At 46.1% G+C, this 8151-nt stretch overlaps 1 pseudogene; it reads left to right on the top strand.

Moving 5' to 3' along the window:
- Nucleotides 1–2330: 2330 nt before the first annotated feature.
- On the top strand, nucleotides 2331–2983 carry LOC116639617 (annotated as a pseudogene).
- The last annotated feature ends 5168 nt before the right edge of the window (nucleotides 2984–8151 follow it).

Below are 8151 nucleotides of genomic sequence, written 5' to 3'. Positions count from 1 at the left end.
TTACCCCAAAGATACAGATGTAGTGAAAAGAAGGGGCACATGCACCCCAATGTTCATAGCAGCAATGTCCGCAATAGCCAAACTGTGGGAGGAGCCGAGATGCCCTTCAACAGATGAATGAATAAAGAAGATGTGGTTCATATATACAATGGAGTATTACTCAGCCATCAGAAAGGACAAATACCCACCATTTGCATTGACACGGGTGGAACTGGAGGGAATTATGCTAAGTGAAATAAGTCAAGCAGAGAAAGACAATTTTCATATGGTTTCACTCATATGTGGAACATAAGTAATAGCATGGAGGACATTAGGGGAAGGAAGGGGAAACTGAAGTGGGGGAATAAGAGGACAGATGAACCATGAGAGACTATGGACTCCGGGAAACAATCTGAGGGTTTCAGAGGGGAGGGAGTGGGGGGGTGGGGTACCCCGGTGATGGGTATTAAGGAGAGCATATGTTGTAATGAGCACTGGGTGTTATATGCAAATAATGAATCATGGAACACTACATCAAAAACTAGTGATGTACTACTGTATGGCGACTAACATAACACAATAAAAAAAAATGAATTAAAAAAAAAGATGGCAGACAACATTTGCACCTTGGCCTTCCTTCTCTCCACAGACCAGGGCTACTCAAAATGCTCCACAAACCAGCATAGGGAAACAAACTGTATGGGGCACCTGGGTGGCTCAGTCATTAAGTGTCTGCCTTCGGCTCAGGTCATGATCCCAGGGTCCTGGGATCAAGCCCTGCACCGGGCTCCCCGCTCTGCGGGAGGCCTGCTTCTCGCTCTGCCTCTCTCTCTCTCTCATAAATAAATAAATAAAATCTTAAAAAAAAAAAGAAACAAACAAACTGTATATTACAGGTCTACAAATAAAGAAATACAGAAATTGAGTACAGGCACTTAGAAAATTTTATAGCAGTCTGGAATTGCCTGATCAGATTGATTTTTTTAAAAAAATATTTTGTTTATTTCTTTGAAAGAGAGAAACACAGCGAGAGCGGGAACACAAGCAGGGGGAGTGGGAGAGGGAGAAGCAGGCTTCCCGCTGAGCAGGGAGCCCGATGTGGGGCTCGATCCCAGGACCCTGGGACCATGACCTGAGCCGAAGGCAGACGCTCAACGACTGAGCCACCCAGGCGCCCCTGATTTTTATTTTTAAGATTTTATTTATTTATTTGAGAAAGAGAGAGAGACAGAGAGCGTGCTGAGGAGGGAAAGGGACAGCAGACTCCTCCCTGAGATTGTGACCTGAGCTGAAATCAAGAGTCAGACACTTAACCAACTGAGCCACCCAGGTGCCCCTGATCAGATTGATTTTCATCACATTTTTCTGGCAGTTCCTTTTTATTTTATTTTACCAAAAGCATCAGTCCAAAATGATTTGGGGGGAAGGATTGGTCCTTCATTGGGATCATTTGAGAAGCTCTGCCCTAGTCTCCACTGAGAGAAGGTTCAAAAGTATCAGGACTTACCTAATTTGGTGGTGGGAGAGGCCCAACAGCTATCTGCCTTCATGGTCTTAGGAGCTTCCTAGGAACAGACTCTTCCTAAAAGTTGAGAAACTAGTTTAATGAACTTGATTCAGTAAGAATTGAGAAGAACCTTTGCCATAAGAGGGGAGCAGCATTTTGAGAACATTTCAGTGGTTGTCAATCAACTCTATTTCCATTTTTCTCCATGGGTATGTAAGTCTGAGTCCTGGAGACTCAAGACTGCAAGAAATGATTTGTCCTAAATGTAGTGACGCATCAGGCTTCCCACTAACAAGGAGCACTAACTAGAGACTCCCTCTTAATACAGATAAAACAAGGAAGAGGCATTGCGTTCCTCACTGCAGACCTGTTTGCTCAGTTTGCTCCTAGGAACTGCCCAGTTTAAATAGGAGGTGGAGGGTGTGCCTGGCTGGCTCAGTCAGTAGAGCATAAGACTCTTGATCTTGGGGTCATGAGTTTTGAGCCCCGTCTTGGGCACAGAGATTACCTTTAAAAACAAACAAAGTAATTAATTAAAAATTAAAAACAAACAAGCGGGGGTCTCCCGCGACCCTCTCCCAGCCGAGCTCCTACCCCCCTCGTTTTTTTCCGAAGGCGCTAGGCGGCGCCACCCTCCGGCCGGAGCTGGCACTGCACAATCCCCTCCGCCTTTCAATGTTCCACACTCCCTGGCAAGAGTCTCCTCGGCTTTTTTTTTCCCTCCCACCTCCCCGCTCTCCCACCCCCTCCCACCCCCAGCTGCCTCTATTTCCTTAAGAAAGGTTTTTTTTTCCTCTCTCCCTCCCCCACACCCTAGCGGCGCGCGAGCAGGCGGGGCGGGCGGCTGAGTTTTCCAAGAAATAACTTCACCAAGATGTCCAGTGATAGGCAAAAGTCCGATGATGAGAGCCCCAGCACCAGCAGTGGTAGTTCAGATGCGGACCGGCGAGACCCAGCCGCTCCAGAGCCTTAAGAACAGGAAGAAAGAAAACCTTCTGCCACCAGCAGAAGAAAAACACCAAACTCTCAAGCAAAACCACTGCTAAGTTATCCACTAGTGCTAAAAGAATTCAGAAGGAGCTAGCTGAAATAACTCTTGATCCCCCTCCTAACTGCAGTGCTGGGCCTAAAGTAGATAACATTTATGAATGGAGATCCACTATACTTGGTCCACCAGGTTCTGTCTATGAAGGTGGTGTGTTTTTTCTGGATATTACTTTTTCATCTGATTATCCGTTTAAGCCACCAAAAGTTACTTTCCACACCAGAATCTGTCACTGCAACATCAACAGTCAGGGAGTCATCTGTCTGGACATCTTTAAAGACAACTGGAATCCTGCTTTGACTATTTCAAAGGTTTTGCTGTCGATTTGTTCTCTTTTGACAGATTGCAACCCTGCGGAGCCTCTGGTTGGAAGCATAGTCACTCAGTATTTGACCAACAGAGCAGAACATGACAGGATAGCCAGACAGTGGACCAAGAGATACTCCACATAATTCACAGAATTTGTATGCATGTGAAGGAGCAGAAGGCCCCTTCTCACTGTGCTGCAAATCTTTATAGCCTTTACTATACGGACTTCTGTGTGTATGTTATACTGATTCTACTCTCTGTTTTTATCCTTTGGAGACTGGGAGACTCCCCAAAAAGGTAAATGCTATCAAGAGTAGAACTTTGTAGCCATAGATTAGTTATGTTTAAAACGCCTACTTGCAGGTCTTGCTTCTTTAGGATATCAAAATGTATTTTTTTAAAAAATTTTATTTATTTATTTGACAGAGAGAGACACAGCGAGAGAGGGAACACAAGCAGGGGGAGTGGGAGAGGGAGAAGCAGGCTCCCCACTGAGCAGGGAGCCCGATGCGGGGCTCAATCCCAGGACCCTGGGATCATGACCTGAGCCGAAGGCAGACGCTTAACGACTGAGCCACCCAGCCTCCCCCAAAATGTATTTTGTGATGTACTAAGTATACTGGTCCTGAAGTCTACCAAATATTATAGTGCATTTTAGCCTAATTCATTATCTGTATGAAGTTATAAAAGTAGCCATAGATGACTAGGAATTATGTCATTTGTATTAAACCCAGATCTATTTTTGAGTATGCGGTTCATGCTGTTGTGAAAAATGTTTTACCTTTTACTTTTGTCAGTTTGTAATGAGAGGATTTCCTTTTACCCTTTGTAGCTCAGGGAGCACCTGATGTATCATCTCAAACACATAAGCGTGCTCCTAAAGGCATTAAAACAAAAAACAAAAAACAACCAAAGAGGAGGCGGAGGACCTGGAGCTCCTGGATTCCGTTTCTGCCTGCTGACCGCGGGTCGCAGCACTGGAAGAGGGTGTGGTGTTTGTAGAGCCCGGACAGCCCCCTGCGAGGTTAACGTACAATTGAGAGCATGAGCAGGAAGGAGATCACTTAGCAGCCAGGGCAGCAGCCAGTGAAGTGAACTTGTTCATGCCAAATGAATGCCAGCAAAACCAAGGGTGGGTGCATGTGTGTGCAGGGGGAGGGTGCAGGCACAAATGTGTGTGAGGTGTGGAGCCGGCTGCAGAGCTTGCAGTCGCAAGGGAGCACAAAACCCCTAAAAACCTGAGCTATCACTGTTAAGACATGGAGCGGGTGGGTGGAAGAGAACCCCCATAAAGGCGACTGAGAAGGAGCAAAGGAATCATCAGAAAAATAAGGGAAAAGACAAGAGAGTGGTGGTGTGGGCAGTTCAGGTGGTTGAGTGCCCAACTCTTGATTTCAGCTGAGGTCTTGATCTCAGCGTCGTGAGACCCCACATTGGGCTCCATGCTAGGCATGGAGACTACTAAAAAAAAAAAAAAAAAAAAAAAGATGCCTTGTTTCTGCAGGCAGTGGGGGGCAGTGCCCAAAAGGTGCCCTCTCAGCCTCCAGCCCCTGCCCATTGAACTTTGATCAGGAATTCTAGCCCAGCGCTGTGCTGTAGAACTCTCAGCAGGGATGGACATGCCCTAGACTGTGCTGTCCAATGAGAGCCACCAGCTACGAGGGGCCATTGAGCCCTTGCAATGTGGCTAGGGTAACTAAGGAGAGTGGATTTCTAATTTGATTTAAGGTTAATTTAAATAGCGGCAGATGAGTAGCGGCTCGTATTGGCTAGTGCAGGTTTAGACTAATAATCTCTTGCATCCATCCCACCTGTGTTCCCCCGGTATGCCCACACTGAGCTGCCTGGGGTCTCAGAAAGGAGGGGGTCTCGGCAGAAGAGTGAGAGGTGTAGAGGAGAAAGCCTGGTGGACACCCAAGCCCAGAACCAGCCTGATTCAGCCTGCACCAGCCCAGGCTCGACAGCACAAGCTCCATGGGGTGGGTTTCCAACTGCCCATCCACCTGAAGGCCCTCGGGCAAGACCATGTTCTGAGCCTGGAGCTTACTCAGCGGAGAGCCCCTGGGCCCCTGCTTGAGACCCAATCCCGCCCCTCACAAAAGGAAAAAAAAGAGAGGACGATTGGGTGGCTCAATCGGTTAAGCGTCTGCCTTCGGCTCAGGTCATGATCCCAGGGTAATGGGATCCAGCCCCTCATTGGGCTCCCTGCTCAGCGGGGAGCCTGCTTCTCCCTGGCTCCCTGCTCCTTCGGGAGCCTGCTTCTCCCTCTGCCTGTCTCTCTCTCTCTCTCTCTCTGTCTCTCATGAATAAATAAATAAAATCTTAAAAAAAAATTTTTTTTAAAGAGAGATCAAATGTGATAAGCATCTACTGAATTTAACAAAATTGAGGTTACTGGTGATCTGGCTGAGAACAATTTTGATTTTGGTTAAAAGCCCCACTATAGGGCGCCTGGGTGGCTCAGTCGTTAAGCGTCTGCCTTCAGCTCAGGTCATGATCCCGGGGTCCTGGGATCGAGCCCCACATCGGGCTCCTTGCTCAGCAGGAAGCCTGCTTCTCCCTCTCCCCCTCCCCCTGCTTGTGTTCCCTCTCTCGCTGTCTCTCTCTGTCAAGAAATAAATAAAATCTTTAAAAAAAAAAAAGCCCCACTATAATATCTGAGTGGCAAATAAGAAATAAGGAAGTAGAAACACTAAGTGTAGATTACTATTCTTTCAAACAGTTGATAGCTAAGGGAAGAAGAGATCAGGGGCGCCTGGGTGGCTCAGTCAGTTAAGCCTCTGCCTTTGGCTCAGGTCATGATCCCGGGGTTCTAGGATCAAGCCCCGCGTCGGGCTCCCTGCTCAGAAGGGAGCCTGCTTCTCCCTCTCCTCTGCCACCCACTCATGCTCTGTGTCTCTCTCTCAAATAAATGAAGTCTTTAAAAAAACAAAAAAAGAAGAGATCAGTATAGGATAAGGTCAAATGAGGGGTTTTTTTTTACAGGAGAGATTTAAGCATATTTATATGTTGAGGGGAATGAACCATAGAGGAAGAGTAACAACATGAGCAATCATAGAGCAAGATGTCTGTCATTGAGGGTGCAGAAAGGGAAGCGATCGTAGCATAGAGGTACTAACCACGGAGAAAGGAAAAAAGGTGCAGACCAGTGAAGATGAAGAATGGTTTATAAGGGGTTGTATTTGTTTTCTATTGCTATGTAATAAATTACCACAAACGTAGCAACTTAAAACAACACACATTTATTCACTCACAATTCTGTAGGTCAGAAGTCTGACATGATGTGGTTTGGATCTCTGGTCAGCCTCCAGGGTGGTATCAGGGTGTCAGCAAGATTGCAGTTCTCATCTGGGGCTTGAGGAACTTTTCCAAGACTATCACTTTGTTGGCACAATTCAGTTCGTAGCAGTTGAAGGCCTGAAGTCCCCACTCTCTGGCTGGGTATCAGCCGGAGCTACTCTCAGCAACTAAAGGCCTCCTGCAGTTCCATGCCATATGGGACCCATAGGCAGTATATGACACGGGATACTTGCTTTCTTGCAGACCAGATGGAGCATCTCTCTGATCTCTCCTTCTGTGACTGGCCAGAGAAAATGTTCTGCTTTTCAAGGTCTCCCCTGATTAGGTTAGGCCCACCAAGGATAATCTCCCTTTTTTTTTTTCTTTTTTTTAAGTAGGCTCCATGCCCAACATGGGGCTTGAACTCGTGACCCTGAGATAAAGACCTGAGATCAAGAGTCGGATGCTCCACCGACTGAGCCACTCAGGTGCCCCAATAATCCCCCTGTCTTAACATCAACTGATTAGAGACCCTAAATATATCTACAAAATCTCTTTTGCTATTATCAAAGACAAAAACTGGACAGGGAAGGACATTAATGTTATTAAGGCTATTGCAATAGAGCATTCCAGATTCAAAGATCAGAGTATTTCAGCAGGTGGTTTTGCCTTAGAGTTTTTCTTTTCTTTTTTTAAGATTTTATTTATTTATTTGACAGAGAGAAAGAGCACAAGCAGAGGGAGCAGCAGAAGAAGCAGGCTCCCCGCTGAGTAGGGAGCCGGATTCGAGGCTCTATCCCAGGACCCTAAGATTACGACCTGAGCCGAAGGCAGATGCTTAACCAACTGAGCCACCCAGGCTCCCCTGCCTTAGAGTTTAATAAAGAGGAGTAAACAAGTTGTAGATGGAGTGATTTATGGTTAAACTTGTCTTGCAATCAGGGAAAGTCTCAGTCGGATAGCTGAACGGGATATTTTATTTCCCTATGAGTAGCTAGTGTATTAGTCAGTGCTCTCCAGATAAACAGAACCAATACCACACACACACACACACACATATATATATAGAGAGAGAGAGAGAGAGAAATAAGAGGATAAGAGGTGATTCATTATAGGAATTGGCTCACACTGGGGCGCCTGGGTGGCTCAGTCAGTAAGCGTCTGCCTTCAGCTCAGGTCATGATCCCAGAGTCCTGTGATCAAGCCCTGCAGCATCAGCATCGGGCTCCCTGCTCAGCGGGGAGCCTGCTTCTCCATCTCCCTCTGCTGCTCCCTCTGTTTGTGCTCTCTCGCTCTCTCTGTCAAATAAATAAAATCTTAAAAAAAAAAAAAAAGGAAAAAAAAAAGAATTGGCTCACACAGTTATGGAGGCCAAGAAGACCCATAGTCTGCCATCTGCAAATCTGAAGAACCAGGAAAGCTGGTGATATAATTCAGTCTGAGTCCAAAGATTTTAGAACCAAGGAGATGTAAAAACTGACCTGAGTCCAAAAGCCTGTGAGAATCAGGAGTTGTGGAGGTCTGAGGACAGAAGGAGATGCATCTCTCAACTCAAGCAGAGAGCTAATTCACTCTTCTTTCTCCTTTTTGTTCTATTGTGCCCTCAAAGGATTAGGTGACTCCCACCGACCCAGCCCACCCACTGTTTTACTCAGTTCACCAATTCAAACGCTGATTTTTCTGGAACCACTCTCACAGATAAACAGAAATGTTTTACCAGCTATCTGAGCATTTTAGCCCAGTCAGGGTGACACCTGAAATTCACCAGCACAGCTAGTTTCAGGGGGAAACAATTCAAATCTCAACGAATCAATCATGAGACAAGATATAGGAAGGTCTAGTTTGACTTTCTCAGCAGGTTCATGAAAAAAAGGGAAAGGTATGAATTTGGCCTTGTCACAGATAAACAGTAGAGTTGTACTCAAGTCTTATAGGGGTCTTGAGAAAGTGTGGACAGTGAGTCTTATCTAAGTCATATGGAAAAGGGTATTTCTTTGTCATAGCCCTTTCCTGGAACACAAAAGATTGGTGG

Source organism: Phoca vitulina, unplaced genomic scaffold, assembly GCF_004348235.1.
Source record: "Phoca vitulina isolate PV1807 unplaced genomic scaffold, GSC_HSeal_1.0 scaffold2, whole genome shotgun sequence".
NCBI lineage: Eukaryota > Metazoa > Chordata > Mammalia > Carnivora > Phocidae > Phoca > Phoca vitulina.
This window is presented reverse-complemented; position numbering and strand designations above follow the sequence as displayed.